The 17,676-nt window shown below is 35.7% G+C and overlaps 1 long non-coding RNA gene across 1 annotated transcript in view; it reads left to right on the top strand.

The window, feature by feature from the left end:
- The first annotated feature begins 984 nt into the window (after window positions 1-984).
- Window positions 985-17,676, top strand: part of LOC143172036 (uncharacterized) — a 35,471-nt gene continuing 18,779 nt past the window's right edge. The window contains exons 1-2 of the long non-coding RNA XR_012997280.1: window positions 985-1,021; window positions 3,733-3,867. This is a non-coding gene — a long non-coding RNA (uncharacterized LOC143172036). The remainder of the gene's footprint in view (window positions 1,022-3,732; window positions 3,868-17,676) is intronic.

The following is a 17,676-nucleotide window of genomic DNA, read 5'->3' as shown; positions in this document are numbered from 1 at the left end:
AAAGAACAGAAAAAGGGGAAAAAATTATAGCTGAAAAAATGGAAAATCAAAATGACTAAGCATGTGTTAAAAGAAAGGTATGTGTGAGAAAGGTAGCATTATTTCATCATTTGAAATATCAAAATCAAACTCAGAGCTTTCAGTTTTTTCCCGATAGTATACCTAGGGAGGAATTTTTGTCTTTTCACTGTAGACAGTTCTTCACCTGCTTTCTTGGAAAGTAGCACTTCCCATTGATGTTTTAACTGCCACTTGCCTCCCTTTCCAGAGACCTCTATTCTTGCTGTTTGATGAGTGTACTTTCTTCTGTGTCTTGCAATCACGATAAAAATACAGGTTTTATACAGTCTGTAATTTTTGCTGCAGAAGTCCTTCAAAACTACTGTTAGTTTATTACTAAACTGTTACTTGGAAATTATGGAGGTGATTACAAGTCCTACTTTTAATTTAATGTGAAAAGTGTCACTTTCATTTTGAGATAGACATGTCCAATCTCTAACATGCTCTATTTACTTCCAATATGATATGTGACTACCTGTGATTTTGTGTTAGGCTTTATTTTCTCATTTGTGAATAATTAGGTTGGTTAGCTTTTTTAATTTACTTTATAATTTTTATTTAAGTTGAACAAATAATTTCTTGAATTTTTTTAAGGGGAACTCTTGCCAAAAGTTCAAAATTTTTCTCTTTAAAAGTAAATTTTGCCTAAAAATAAGAGGTCTAAAATTAATTGGATGTATACATTTGGGTGTCCTTTTTTCTCATTCTTCTGTACAGTCAGGTTCTGGCACCAAAATGCAAAGACTTAGACAAAAAATAAAAGTCAGGAAATTTATTTACTGGGGAGCTGTTGTCTAGTCTGGATGTCTGGCCAATAGAGAATATATTTTAAAACACTGTATCTCTTGACCCACCACACAAATTCTTCTTAATGTGAACAGCTGACTGAAGATGTCTGATCCTTTTTTCTTTTTTTTTCCCAACAGATGAAATTCTTATTCTTTGATCATTCCTAAATATGGTAAAACATCTCCTCTCCAAATTAAATGCAATGTTATTGGTTTTTGTCTTCTTTGTCTGGTGTATGAATGCATGCATTTGTTTTTCATTGTGCACTTTTTCTGTCATATTTTCGGAGCTTATATTTCCACTTGATCTGACCCCAGCTCAGAAGAAGCGATATTGATGGTTGTCAGTTCATGTTGCTCTCACAATACAAACATCTTTAGACAAAAGAAATTGCTACATAGAGTAGGGTTTGGGGTTTTTTTTAACTAACAAAAAAATGCAGGTATCAGAATAAACACTGCTTGTTGGAACTAGCATACAGAAGCAGAATGGGGAAGCTGATAAACATTTTTGTGTTTGGGGCAGAGCTGCTAGAGGAAAAAGAGTTGGCTGTGATGCATGTGACTTTTACACAAGAACTTAGTGCATGCAATGTTACCACCAACTCACTGTGGAGGTAAGATATCCCATGTCCTTGCCCGCCCTTACCTGCGGCTCAAAACTGCACCTCTCAGGAGATCCTCAATGCACCATGACGGATCAAATCAGAGGTGAAAGTAAATTTTGACTGGAACCGGAAAGCACTGGACAATGGCATTTTCTCTCTAAAGTGCCACAGGATTGCAGTCAAACCATGGTGATCACCTTTCTGGCAGCTGGCCCCCAGCTGGCACCCTGATCAGAGCCAAAAATATCTCTTTCATTCACCAGAGGGCGTATCGATTTCCCCACACCCACGCAGCTAACACATATTTCTGGAATCCGTCTGGAACAGGTGGCTGAAAGTTAGCTTTTGCACAACCTAAATTGTAGCTGCCTGAGTTTTGGTTTTTTTTTTTTTTTTTTTTTGATCTAACTCATTAATTGATAGGAAGAAGTATTTTAATCATATTGTAAAAAAGAAGATAAGTACTGTTCTGAAGTACAATTCTATAACTCATTGTCTCTGGGGAGCAATTTAAATTTTAACTGCAGCAAAGTGTAAAGCTCCTATTACTGACTTTCTACTCTCTGGACTTCTGTGTGATTAAATAAAAGTAGCAGCAGGCAGCTCCAGGTGGCAATAAAATTTAAACGCTCAAAATTTAGGAAATAAGTTCAAGGACTAAAGACTAGTAAGTAATATAAGGATGAAGAAGTTGACTATTTTAGAAGTACTATCACAGTAAGAAAATGAGCTTGTAAAACTTCTAATGAAGAAAGCCAGCATGGATTTGGACAAAGGTGGGAATGGTGTAAGAATATGATGGGACTCTGCAAATATTACTGCCTTGAAACATAGAGAAAGAGGAAAAGTAGTGACTTTAGTGTGTTCTCCAGTGTTGTCAGTTCTCACTGGTTTAAAAAAGAGTCCCTTGACTCGGAGTTCGAAGCTCTATGAATTCAGTTCCATCTAGAAGTGCCCATTAAGCCTGATGGCTATAGTAAAAATAGCATATAAACATAACCAGAAGGCTAATGTCTCAAATTTTAGTAAGATAGTAGAAATAAGCTAGACATTCCAGCTTCAAAAATGGTTATGCTTTAAAAATATCATGAAATGTTGGTCTTATAACTCAGCACTTTTTTGCTTAGATGGAACTTTAAAAAAAAATCTAATTCATTTTGTAACACACCTTGTAATTTTTTCTGAAACCTAGTTCTTAACCATGAATATGCTTGCTTAATTACAAGTTCAAGGAAATTTTCACACCCCCAAAATTGTATTTAAATACTCAGCAGCATAGGTGCAACACATCAATAAAAGGTACAAGTTCTGTGTGAAGTAAACTTGAAAGAGATGTTAAAAACTTCAGCAGAAAAAAAAAGGTCCTGATTTTTATATTTATGCAGTCAGGATAATTCTTAAATATTAGGCTGATATTTTCTCAATATTTTGTAACAGATACTTTGGTCCTTATTAAACTAAATTCAAATGGAGTAGCAATAGCTTTATTTATTTTATTTCTAAAAGTATGAAATGAGGTGAATGTGATTAATGAGTGAGAAGGAATGTAAGGCCAAGGGGAGGAAGGCTGTAGATCAGTCAAGAGGAAAATCCCAGACTCTTCAGTTTCCCAGTTACGCTGAAAATCTTATCAATGGTCCTTTGTCTTTTCCTGATACCTATTTCCGGCAGTGGGCATTAGGCCTTGAAGAAACTTTTCTTTGTCCCCTAAAATTATTTGTAGCAACTTTGGGACAATATAAATATAAAATAAATTTATTAAGAAACAAATATATATATAAAATTTTCATTATGTTCCAAAGTGTGTGTGTATATATACACTTTGGAACATAATGAAAATTTTTTTTTCATAGAGACTGTCAAATGTATCTTTGGAAGTAGGCAATGAACATGCAAATTACAAAATATTTTTGCTTTTCAATACTCCAATTTTAAATTTAAAAAAAGGAGTATTTTTATTTGCCTTGTTAAATAATTGAAATCTGAGTTAAAAGGGTTCATAAAACTTCCACGTTATCATATGTCTCTGCATTTTCATATAAAGTAATATAAGTTACAGGTAATAATAAGAATGCTAAAAAGGTATTTTTAACACACTCCTGAATTGCCTAAATGTTCAAATTTATTTTCAGCCAGCAGAACATTTTGTTAAGTTTGGCTGGAACTTGAGTTGGACTTACAAATCCTCAGGGATTTACTTTGTCCAAAGAAGATTATTTTTCTTTCTCTGCATATTTACAATTGTTATTATGATGCTGTTTGATGAATTTTCATAGACTAACACTGGCTTGGTTGAGTGTGTCGGAGAGGAAGTGACAAGATGTTTTTCCTTTGTACCTGATCAATTGAAGAAATCGCCTGTAATTACGATGCTCAACCAAATGCAAAACAAGCTTCAGTGACTCCCCAAGGTGAGGACGGCTGCATATTCTTTGTTCTTTTCCATCCTGATAGAAAAATAATCCCACTGTGAGTATGCCTCAAAAGACACAGTAACTCAACAATTTCTAATTTTTTTCTATTTTTTATTTTGTTGGTTTATATAATTGTGTGGATCCAAGCATAAAGGGAGGTGAGAGTTCTTTCCCTTAGCTACGATTGTCTGGTCCCTGCTGGACCAGGAATGTCCTTTTGAAAGATACAAATTGGTTGCACAGCATTTGTTGTCCAGATGTCATGAGGGCACACTTCTCAAAACCACAGGACATTTAGTTTCAGAGGCTTTGTCTAATCAAGTAATCAATATCCACTTTTATACAAGGGCATCAGGCTTTGCTGTATAACTGAATTCTGTCCAGCTGATTAAAAGATGTTGTGCGTCTAGGATTTTTTTAGATAATCATTTGGCTAAACATGTAGTGTGGCTAGTGACATACAAAGATGGATCTTATCAGTTCATTTAGTGCCTCTGTTTTGGGTGGGAGCAAAGAGACTACTTTCCTTGTACGGAGAGTCCTACCAAGAGGCAACAAAGCTTGTGCTACTCAGTGGGAAGATCCCTGAAGACTTCTCTACCTGGGTGAGTAGTGATCTTGGGTCTGACCTAACCTCCTGTGACTGACATGGTGTTCAGGACTTAAATTACAAGCTGAACACTAAATATTGTTTTAGAGTGGAACTGAAGCTTTGCAGGGCTTTCCAAATGCTGTTGTTACCTTGTTTGCTCTCAGTGTTGGTGTACAAGTTACGCAGAGACCCAAACCCTGAGGAGAAAGATGTTAGCCTTTTATTTCAACACAACATCAAAATGTCCAACAACGTGTACATTTCAGATGTTTAGCCTTTATCTTTAAAAGAGCTTTAATATATATTTTCTATGTAATTCCACAAAGTGAAATTTCCCAAGTGACAACGAGTTCTGTTGTGTGGAACTGCAGTTTTTCTGTGGTTTCTGAACTTTCAGATTTGACTCCGAGCACTCTGCTGTTTGCAGTACAGGTGTAATTAGCAGGAGGAGCAGACTACTGTCCCCTCCGCAGCCTGGCCATGGACAGCAACTGGGACCCAGGGTCTGCCCAGGGGCATCACCAGTATTTGCTGGGCAGACGGGGAGGGTCTGGCCTTGGGAGAGATTTTAGACTGGCATAGTTTGGTTGTGCTTACAGATCTCCTCTCCTCCTCCAACTCAAATCTGTTTCCCAGGCACTACCTCTGAGTCCTTGTCATGGTCCTGATGCCCTGGTACACATTGATTTTTGTAAAATAAAAGAATCATGTTTCTCCTTTTCTTGAGTGAGGAGTGCCTGTGAATACCACATTAAAATTTGATGTTGTGGCAGTGAGTGACCCGACTGATACAAAGGAAGATACAACCTATAAACTAACTTGTTCCTAAAGATTGCATAAGATCTGCATAAGAAAAGATTGTTTATATTGTCCCTGTTAATCTTAAAAGGAAAGGAAATATTCCTTTATTAGGGATGTTGTTTTTATGGATGATTTTTATTAACATAGATACTTTACTGTTGTGATTTCTAACATACAGTATATAATTAAATATTAGAAGTACATAGTGAGGAATATTTATTGCCCCAGGGGAAAAAATGTGAATTTAATAGACGACTGGCAAACTTTCTCACTTATTTTCTATATGTTTCACACAAACTATTTTATTCCCAATCATGATTTCATATGATTTGTCAATACTACAAGTGTGTTTGTGTGAACTTTTTCAGAAACATTTGCAATGTGAAAGTAAGTTAGGGCTTGATTCATTGCCCTTAGTAGTTAATAAGAACTCTTGCTGATATAAGCGAGCATTACACTACAGCCTGAGTATTCCCCACTGGTTTGTCACACTGTCACAGTGCAGAGAAGAGACCCATATACCTTTAAGGGTTCCTCAGTGATGTAGTGAGAACTGAATGCACACGATGCAGTGGTTAGGAAACAGTTTTAATTCTACATATACTTGATTAGGAAAAAAAAAAACGTGGGGAAAGGACAAATAAAATTAAAAAACATTACTATAAACATTTTTGCCCAGAATATATCAGCTTTATTATGAACTGAAAGTATTTTGACTGTTAAGCCTCTGAAATGTTGTACAGTGGAAAACATTCAAAAAATCAGGTAAAAGTAAAGTTGTATTTCAAGTATTTCTATCGAATGTCCAATTTTAATTTAAAAAATAAATATTTTAGACCAACCCAAACTGAAATATGCTTAACTAATATATTTAGGGTTTGAGTGAAAATGGGTAGGAGTCAATGAGAATATGCCTACTCACTCCAGCCTTTCCTGACTTCTTTGAATAATGAATATATTTGTAAAAGCTGAAATCCATTTCCTGATAAGTTACAAGCAGAAAAAAGCTAAATTATTCATTGCTACTGTGTATCTCTAGTAACTGTTTCAGCTGTTCGCTAAATAAATACAATATGCACTTGCTGCATTTGCTGTTACCTTATGGTATATAATACTTTATGGTTATGTATATAGTAAGATAAATTGTGAACATCACAAGAATATGCTTATTATTATATTTTATTATGACTCACATACATAATTACTTAAATAAGCAAGTGATTTCTGAGATGTGATTTGAAAAGTCTTATCAGTTCAATTAAATTTATAGGCTGATAACCAAAAGAAATTAACACAGGGATTCAGAATGTTTTGGTGGGAAGGGGAAAAAAACCCCACAACACAAAACCTCCAGATCTAGATTTTTGCAATTAATGTCATTTGCAGCTAAGTGTTATATGTAATTTTCTCTGAGCAATTCAAAGCACATTAGCAGCATTCATGATATAAAAAAGAAAAGCTTGATAAATGTTTATTACACAGAGTAGGCACAAGTGGGTAAAACTGCAAACTGATTAATAATTAAGATAGTTTGCTAAATATGTCTTGTTAATTTAGTCAAGTGGGTTTCACTTTCAAAACATTTGCTTTGAGAAAAGGAAGCTTGAAGTTCAGCATAAGTGGAAGAGTAAGTCTGCAACTAGTGAATGGTTGCTCGCATGCTGAATAGTGCCTTGGATATCAGTTCTGCAATTAGATCAGTGCATATTTTAAGTTACTGGAACCATGCTTACTACAAAATTATTATTAAAAATTTCTATTGTTGAATTGTTGGCTATATGAAAGTAATGGGTTTTTAGCCATGTGATAAACATTATCTGGAGAGTTTCTTTCCTTTAAAAGCACAGTGGGCATACACAGATTTGATCACCCACTCCCTAGGTTGTCTGAGTGGACCAGATAGACATGGAAAAGAAGGGACTGAGGGAGTTAATGATGACCGACTCTGAAATCAAGAGTGATTTGGAGAAGGGTGGAAGAAAGCAATAATTCACTATTTCTTCTGAAATAAGAGACAGTGGTTACTTAATGAATTTAGAAGGACATGGTTAAAGCAAACACTTATTTTTCACAATACGTAGACTGGATTGCCAAGAGGACATTGCTGAGTCTAGGTGAATGAATTAAGAGAGGACAGATTCATCTTTGCTTATTAAATAAATACTGAATATGAAAATCTGGAGAGAAAAGAGGGAAGGAAGGAGAACTCCAAGGGGACAGTCCAGCTGTCTTTCATAATCTTTTCCCTGAGCCATCCATTGATGGTCACTGGGGGACCAATGAAAAGAGAGAACAGAGCTGTAATGCGTGAGCTGTAGACAAACACTGGTAATAGCGAATCCTGAGATCTAAATGAATGAACTCTACAGCAACCACTTTGGATAAGTCTGGGTGTTACTTGGCATCCTGAGAAGCTATGGACCTCTGAACAAGCAAAAATACTGGTGCCTCTGCAAGTAATTGCAAGTGGAAAGGGACAATGTCTGGGATTACAAAATATCTCAGAAAATTTTACTCTACTCATTGCAGTTACAATGAATGTTGATTATTCAGGTTGTAAAAAAGCCACTCTAAATGATTTAATAATGCAAAACATTTTTTAAAATCTTGCTGCATCTTAATTGATTAACACAAGTAACCAGCACTATGTTTTGTGATGAATGCACTAAAGCAGAGCTCCAGACTTACTGTGGTATCTTCCCCGATGGTAGTCAATGTGTGCCAGGCACTACTCCAGCATTCAGAGTATATGTGTAATTTCATTGATTATTCCTTGGCAACTGCACTGCGATGCTCATGTGGGGTGTTGCTGATGAGAACCATAACATATGGTTCATGGAAAAAGCAGGTTGTGTTCTGCCGTCTAACCAGAGAGATGCAAGTGAGCATATTTTATGCTACAATTATATAATAGATGCTTTTGATTTATTTTAGTACTGGACCTTTAACCAAAAGAGTTAAGTGTTAATGGTTTCATAAAATACATTCTGAACAGCCATACAGTTCATAATGCATACTTTGGGCTTTCAGTGATGCCTTTTTACCCATTTTTTAAAATAATATTTTTCAATTTCCCCTTTAACTCCTTCAGCATTTCCCCATTTTCTAACCTGTTAAGTCAGAGCAAGACCTTTAGAGACATACTTTGTGTGAAAATGAAGCAGAAAAGACATATGCAGAAAGTTGCTTGTTTACTTCTGTCCCTTTTTTTCCTCATGTTTCTAGTGAGCAAACGGAAAAGAGGTGCTCACAGTTTATTGCAGTTGGGGAGCTCTCACTGGCTTCATTCTCTCTTTCTTTCTTTCAAATAAGACAATTTGATTTTTTTTTTTTTTCCCCCCCATGGAGGAATGACAGCAGAAGTGGAAAGAACAGCTAATAGCAGTACTTGAAGAGTGAAGGAACAAAGGAGTTAGTGAGCTATTGAGGATTTATGATTTGCTCAACCAGGACTTCTAAAAAGCTCAGATCTTATTTGAGCATCAAATTTAATGGTTTCAGGAGCTCAGCTTGTTGGGCACTGAGCCTCTGTGAAAAACATGCTCTTCAGAGGCATACTGGAGCTGCTAAGTTATGAATGCTTGTGAACACATGGACTGTTACTTTGGTGCCCATGAAGAAGCTAAGCTGTCTTGACAGTCCTGTCCCTAGTGTGCAAAGGCACACAGTGTGGCTGGTGGGGGTGTCAGGGATGGGGAAGGGACAGTGGAAAAGAACAATTTCATGAGGCTTGGAAAATGGATGTATTGCTACAATCAAAACTTTTGTTTGTATTAGTAATTAGTGACTCTTTATAAGGCTTAAGTTTTGTTTAGAATAACAAACCTAAAGAATCTTTTCTACAGAAAGCTAGCAGTCTGTTCTGGTTTAGTAATCATGCAAAATAGCATTAATGTCCAGATACCCAGGGTCTGTTTTTGTTCAGATCTTTGCAGGCAGGAGAAGACCTCTAAACTCATAGTATAACATGTTAAAGTAAGTCATAACAAAAGAAAACCGAACGAAAAAGAGCCCTTGAGTCAACAAGAGTCTTTGTAAGGAGTGCAGAAACTGCTGGCATTTACTCCAGCCTCCTAACACTTCAGCATGGTGCACCTTGTCCTATGCTTTGTGGGCAGGGCTCTCCTGTCACACCATTATGGCAGGAAGGACAAGGGAGAGGTATTTTTTTAACACCTTAGGGGTTACATAATTTTAAATAGTATGTATAAATCAGGAGGTGTAAATGCCTTAGGAAAAACAGGTTCATAAAACAGATTTTGGCTCGAAAGAATATTGTGTGCAGCTGTAATGCATCTTGGTGGCAGTGCTGAAGCATTACATCCTGCTGTGGAAGAATGCCTGACATGGATCTACCAATGAACTTCTCCCTTTACTGCCTGCATTTACAAGCTTTAAAACAGTGCTATCAGCTGTTTGTAGAAATGGCTGCAGACTAAGGAATGTAATATTCATCAGGAAGTTAAATGATTTTCCTTGCAACCTGACAATCATTCCCTTTAGAACATCTGTTTGTTTTTATTGTACTTCTGATATTTTTTGGCTGGCATTTTCTTGGTTTTCTGTAATTTAAATGCAATAATAGGTTAGCAAGTAAAAAGCTAACTATAACAATTCATATTGATTCCAAAACATGTAATATTGTTTCTGGTTTTTTATTACTTATGTCTACCAAGTGATTAGATTTCATAGATTTTGTGCAACCACAGATATAAACCCTTCTAGAGTTTCTAAGAGAACCTTGTTACAAAATTAAAGGATTGTGAAATAAAATTTACTTCTGCTTTCAATAATTAGTGTCATAGTAGAAGATGTAGCCATAATAGCTTAAGAAGCTAAGATTTGGATGGAAAAGTGGCATTTTCTATTAGTCTAATTTTTATAGCTGGAAAAGTTGGAAAAGCTTTCAGGTCAATAAAAATCTTCCTGTGTGACTGAATGTCCATTTATTCTAGCATATTACTTAATGTAATGAAAAAGACCAACCTCTCTGTACAGGTCCTGTCTACTAGTCTACTAAGGCACCTTAGTCATTTTCCTTTACATGCTGCTTTTCATCAAAGGAAACTGAGCTATTATGTGGCTGTTGTAGATTAATAAAAGTTTAACAGTTAGGAAAAAGAGGGTAGGAGTACATGATAATTTTTAAGATATAAGAAAGTTACCATTTTTGATAGCTAAACTCTGCTGTTTGTCATATTTCTCAGTGAAACGAAAAGGAATGAAAATTAAATTGACAAGGGTATTAAATACTACAAAGTTATTTGGAATAATCAAATCTGAACCTGACTCTGGAGAGCTGCAGAAAAGTCTAGCCAGAGTGACTGAGTGATTAAAATGAGATGTGAAATTAAATGACAATAAATGCAAAATAATGTACGTGAAGGAAGAAAAAATTCACATATTCAAAAATTGGTTTTCAGGAAAACAATTTTTAGTCACTGTAATCTCTGAAAGTATCATGTCATTACTCAACCAGGATTGAACATGTACACGAGGATACTTTCAGAAAAGCAACAGTGAATAAATAGAAAACATACTTATGTGTATTGAAACCCAGACCAGGAAATCCCAAAACTCTTACTGCTGGAAGCTAACAAAAAGTACCTCAAATTTCTGTCTAAACGTGTTTGTTTGTTTGTTTGTTTTCTGAGCATCCTCCATTCACTACTGCAAGAGGCAGTATTTTAGGCTAAAGAAATATTTAGCCTGTCTTATTACAGGAGTTCTTACTTTATATAAAATAGCTTACTATTTTAAAAAGAGAATATTAAAAAAAAAGTCAGACCAGATTCTGACATGATAGTGGGCACAGTTCCACTCAAACCTGCAGAAGCAATATGATTTACATCAGTTGAAAATGTCCCTCACCATCTACCTTTTTAGCTTAGAGATGATTTCCAGGCATTTGCCAGCTATTATGCCTTTTTTTGCTCATTATGAATTCCAGTTTTGTGGATTTTACTAAGTTCACTCTTCTCCCTCCCCTATGGTTATAGCTGTTCTATTCTCAAATAGCTACAAACGTTTTTGTTAGTAAACCTTCTGGTAAAGACATCTCAAATGTATCAGAGGAGCATCTCAGACATAAATTGCTCACTCATTCTGTCATCCCAAACAGCAGTCATGCTAATAGATCAAAGATTAAACCAAACAACTGGGTTCTGACTTACGGGATCATGGAGTGGGAAGCAGACCAGGATATAGCCTTGGAAATGCACGTATGTGCAATTATCACATAACCTCTATTTTACAGATCGCTCAGAATTTGCTGGAAGATCTGAACTATCCTAAACATTGTGCTCTTCATGCTATCTTTTCCCTTCTGACAGTAGAATTTGCCAAGATGTGAGAATTGTGTTGCCGTGGTATACCTGCTGCTCTGGTTAGTGTTAAGCTTTACACAGATTTTCCTAAATTATTTCACACATTCTCAGGGGACCAGAGTTTGTATGTCACTTAATCCATAGTTCTGACTCCTACAATCTCATAGAAAGAAGCTTCTGGTGATCAAAGCAGTGACACATTCTAACGGAGAGCAAGATTTTCCAGCTTCAGGACTGCTCTGTGTATAGATAGCATTCAGGATACTCCTGCAGCATATCTGCTCTTTTCCTCCTCTCCACGTTGTGTTAGCTCTTATTCGTAATTACTGTTTCTACTGTGTTAGAGCTACCCAGCTCCCTAGGTGATATGGCTGAGTAAGGCAATGGGGCAAATTGAGATTTAAGTACAGTTAGATCATGTCATGTTTCTATACCTTAGCGCAATCTCCTACCTTCTTTCATCCTTTATGTCTTCGGGAGTTACAGTTATTGCATGACTCCTACTGCATAATGGGGTACTATAATTTTCTTTCCTTTCATGAGCTCATGCAACCATTACTTTAAAACCACTTGCAAATGCACGTGAGATGAAAGTGCATGATATTTTCAGGAGTATTTCACTGAATGAACTGACACTTGGAGAGTTTAAATGAAACTGAGGTTCACCAACAGACAGGAAATGCCAAAGCTGGTGTTTCCAAATTTAACAAATACATTAAAGAGTCAGATTACTGAAGTACAGTCACCAGTATATGTGATGATGTGTGCTCTGTATGTCCTTTGTAAATTGTGTGTAAATACTGATGGAGTCTTACTGCTTTTTTTTTAATGTCTTTTGTGCACCTCTTACCTCTTTGTCCCTTGACCTCAACACCAACACCACCAAGAACATAATTTTTATAATGCCTATACATTCCTGAGACCCAGGAATCCAGTTATAATAAATACTAATGCAGGTCAGTGACTTCAAGCAGAATCTAGCTTGAGGATTGGTGTGTGATTTAATTTTTACTTTGACTTTGAATAAACAGTGTAATGGCATAGCATTGTTAGCATTGTCTTTTCCTAATCTACATCAGGCAAATGCTACCACAAGATACTATTTTCCTCATCAAGGGATAATTATTCAAATCAGAAAATCTGTCTCTTGTGCTCTTAGAATGCCCCAGAGTGGAAATTCCTGATGAGAATTATACAGATGCTCAATGAGAGGAAAATCAGAAACATACTCCATACTTTTGGAACTAGGCCAAACTATTTATGTTCTTCTGAACTGGGACTGAGATTACTGGTGCTGTTGTACAAGTATTCACTCAGAGGGTGGTTTATACATAATATACGGCATAATTTCTAGGCTATTGCTGCCAGTTGGGGAGTCTTCCAAAAAATCATATCTCCGATACTGAATTATATTTGAATGGGATGAATTTCTCTGTTATTTCCCAATACATCCATATTCCATCTTGCCTTTTTAATTAGTGAATATATTGACTGTATATGTATTATTATAATTGCCTCTGCCAGCCTGCATGCTTTTAATTGTGGATAAATTTATTCCATCATCTCTCCCTAATTGTAGAAGACTATGTTTATTGCAATTGCTACTGACTGCTGGAAAATGATCTGTCTACTCCCGAGTCTTAGCCTCTTTCATACATATGGTTGTGATATTGTTTGTTAGATCATTCCCTGCTCTTTCCACCTTGTCTCTGCCTCACATAGATTTTGATCTTTTTGGTAATGTCTGTTGTGACTGTAACACACTTTAAGAGTCCAGGGTTTTTGACTATAAAAATACGAAACATCCATGGGTAAAATATTTTGTAATTGTCCATGTGTCTAGCTTGGCTTCTCATGCAACATTAAGTATGAAGGACATTATCAGTAATGGTGCATTTGTCACATCATCAAGCACTAGTCATACGTTTAATAGTAAACTCACTCTACTTTCCAAAAGAAACTTAATATAATTGAGGACCCATTTTATGAATGACAGTGCTAGGAAGGTGGTAAGTATTTCTATTTACTTTGAAGATGGAAAAACTAAGGAAAACTTTTATTTGTCTAAAGCTTCATGAGTTAAATGCCATAGTTGAAAATGACAAACCAGTGCTCATCGGGGTTCTCTCACTGATCTGTACTTTTTCTACCTACTACTCCTCTACTTTTCAGGTACAGCCTGATTGTAGACTTGAAACTGTAGGTTTCAGAATATTTTGTTCTCTGCTCCACATTTACATTGCCAGAATGGATCAAAAAGAGGCTTATTACTGTTTTCATACCAAGGTGATATTGTTCAGAGCTAGAAACTAGCTGGGTGTCTGGTTAAAATGTCAACATTCCAGTTATATTCTTATTATTTCCCATTACTTTTCTAAACATCTTTGCTATGAGTTTTCCTAATGTAAAGGGCAAGTTCTCAATAAGAATGAATAACACTCTTTTTTTTGTTTTTTTTTTCTTTTTAATACTTTATCTCCTTTTTGTGGCAAAACAAAGCTAAGTATAACATAAAAACTCCTTTTCCTCTTTGTTGCCATCGTTCATGGCATTGAAAGTGACAATTTGAAAAAGTTATTGCCTACATACAGATCCAAATAGTAACAGGCCAACGATGCAATCAGTGCCTAATCTTTATTTCTCAACATAATGGGCTCTTTATTGCCTTGGTCTGGACAATTCAAGCAGAGCCATTCTATGTTTCATAGTGTCTCATAATTTAGCATTTTTAACCTTGTGTTATAAGTTTCAGTTTCAACTGGATTATACTTACCTGTGTAGTTGTGGGATTGAGTAAAAATTGGGTAACATCTCACTCTTGTTTCGCCACCTGACCTTCCTGGGGTAAGTGAGAGAGCAGGTATACCAGATGAGTAATCTGTTGTTTTATTGCACTTGTGTGTATCTTTTTTATACCCTAAAAGTTGTGAAAGATGAAGAAGCAGCCAGAGTCTGAAGGAAACACTGTACAAATATTCATAAGGCTTTAAAAAATTGGAAAAGAAAGTGAAGATGAAGCTGGCAGGGTTTTACTCTGATCTTGAAAACGTTCTCCTTAGTGGATAACCAATGCAAATTAAAGATTAAAATAAAAAAGATATTTGTTTTTCTGTATATCTTTTTGACTTTGAAATGGCTGGATTTTTTTTGAAAAAATAGCCCTCTTAAATAGTTTTAAAAATATTTGTTTTGAAAATACAACTTTGCCTGCTAATCACAAACCATCTTTTATGTGAAATAAATATAAAAAAAAGAATGCATCATTGTATTATTTTGAATTACATTTTAGCATTTTCAATATTGAAATACTCTCAGAAAGTTGTGGAAAGGTTTATTTGAGGGATTATGTGACTTTTTTCTGTTACTGAGGAATTTCAGTAATTAGAAATGGAAACAAATCCAACATTTTGAATCTATAGTTTTAATGAAGAATTGAAATATGAAACCATTTGAGAAAGCAGCATAGACAGAGCTTGGCATTTAAAATAAAAATTATCAACAAGGATTTTCTTTTCCAGTAGCTATTCAATCATGTAAAGACATTGAATTTTCTAAAAATTTTATGGCCAGCTCTTTTGAGGTTCAGAATTTGTAGGCTAATTTCCTTCAGTAATCTTTTTTCTTAGCCTTCCATAAATATAGATGGAGTAGTCAGTCATATATTGTTAGAGGTAAGCAGAAACTGTATTCTAATATTTTAGCTATTTCTGAACAAACCTCAATTTTTGTTTCTGTAAGCCCAGCATCTTCAGGGAGATATCACAGATTTACCGGCTGCTCCTGTAATTTCCATTTTGTGTGTATATGTGTGTGGAATAGGTGATGTTGCACAGAAAGGAGTAAAACAGATTGCTTCATTTTCTAAATTAGCTCTACAAGGCACATTTTATCTTAGGTAGAAGTGGATTTTCTACAGGAAAAGGCTTTTTGGTAAAAAGATGGCAGATCTAACACAGTTTCTTCTTAAAGAAGTACCATACTTTAGAGAATGAGGGAATGACCTCTTAACCTTTTGAGTAGATCCTTCTCAGTTCTTTGCAGAAGGATGAATTTGGACTCTCATTTATTTGCATTTTTCTCTCATCTCCTTTTGTGATCTGTAATGCCTTCTGCTTTGCCTGGACCTCCAAATTTGGTGGAGGGTTTCTTAAGAACTAAAATCCACATTTTTTTCTTAAAATAACAACTCTGAATTAGTCACTGAAATGGCTCACAAAACAAGTAAACAAGACAAAGCATCTCAGTGCATTTTTAAATAAATGCCAGTTATTCAGAGAGAAATCTGCAGTGTCAGATCCCAGTCAAAAGGAGGAAGACTCCAGAAGATATACTGATCCAAGTTCTACAGGAAACTAAATAAGGTACTCTGTGTAGGATGTGAACTTAAAAAAAAAAAAAAAAAAAAAAAAAGAAAAAACAGTATTTGACAAGTGTCACCTTATCAGTCTCATAGAACTGATGTGTTTACACTGAGGGAAAACTACATATGAGCACATTCTCAGGGATTATACACTGATTTCTTTGAACATGGCAGTCAAAGTTTCAGAGAATATAGTCCACTGATTTGTATTTTGCCCATGAAACTGTAACTATGAATGAAAGCACACTCTGCTGCCCTTCAGTGATTTTTAAATTCTTTTCAAAGTGATTGAGAAAAGGATTATAGAACTTTATGAGGGCAAACATTCCTGTGAACTCCCAGGGCTGTTTGTGTGTTTAAATGCATACTATGACAATATTGTTCCTTTGCCTTTCTTTGATTAGTTTTATTTTTTCTATCCTGACTGGCACTTCCTTGCACTTTGCAGGTGTTGTGGCAAATCTGCAGCAGAGCTTAAGAGCACTTAATTTGCTAAAGATCCCCCTTGTAGGAGTTTGAATTCAGGTTACCATATAGGCTCAGTTTTGCCTTAACAACATATTTCTTCATGTGCAAGGAGAATTGAGCTTTTGTTTGTCTCCATGTGCTGTGGTCCTTGTATTAGCAGACAAAAAGCATTTTTGGTGATGAAGATGAACGGAAGACCAGACCAAAGAATTTTTCTGTGTTAAGGTCACGGTGTTTTCACCATCTTAGCAATTCTGTGCATGAGGAGTCACATCAGGAAGATTTTAACATTGCTTAGAAGTTAAGAGAACGTTATCTCAGAGAGCTTCACATTTCTTATGAGAGTTTCTCACACAGCTATACTGTACCTTAACTGTCATCATCCCAAAGGGCAGGTGAACCTCGCAATAAAAAAATCACATAGCTCTGAAGTGTCTTTCTGCGGATCATCTCTTAATTGGCTGTTGTCTCCTAGAGAGCTTCTCAACACCCAAGTCCTGAGAGATTCTGGAGTCTCTTGAGATGCTTCTCATTAACTTTGAAAAGCTTTTCCTTATTTTTTTCCACTTTTAAAAGACAGGAGAAGAAAGCTGGCTTTAAGCAAAGGGTAAATGACAAAGGATTGTCATTGGGGCAACATGACTTTTGCTCTTATTCCTTCTAACAGCAGAGATTTACTAATTCTTCCTGTGCTTTCTTGACTATAAAGAAAGCAAGCTCCTTACTCACAGTTCACCCTATGACTTTCTCTCTATTCTGATGCTTTGATTTCTTGCCAGAATTTCTTGCAAGTCTGGAATCACTTGCTGAAGTCATATCTTCATGATATGAATATTCTGCATTACACTCAGCTAAGTTTGCATGTGATTGTTAGTATCTATTTGCTTCTCAAAATTTTGTACACTTTACAAAGTAAAGCAAATCCTTACATTTTCTGTGTATGCTTTCTTTGAAGCTGGCTACAAGTAAAACTGAGAAAGGAAGTTCTGAAAGAGGAAAACTGAAGTGCTCATGATCCCTATACCTCAACTCTTTTTCTTCTAGAAAAAAAGGGAGCAGAAGAGTGCTTGAGGGTTCCTCCTTAGTTTGAATTCACTGGAAAAATGGAAAAGAAAAGAAAATATTCTGTCTTTACCTTACTAGTGGGTTGTACACATTGCTCAACACATTACTTTTCTCACATGTACAGGTAAAAGGGCTAAAAGAAGCTTTCTTTTTTACTACTCCAACCCACCCCAAACCATTACCACATTATAGGC

Source organism: Aptenodytes patagonicus, chromosome 1, assembly GCF_965638725.1.
Source record: "Aptenodytes patagonicus chromosome 1, bAptPat1.pri.cur, whole genome shotgun sequence".
NCBI classification, from domain to species: Eukaryota; Metazoa; Chordata; class Aves; order Sphenisciformes; family Spheniscidae; genus Aptenodytes; species Aptenodytes patagonicus.
This window is presented reverse-complemented; position numbering and strand designations above follow the sequence as displayed.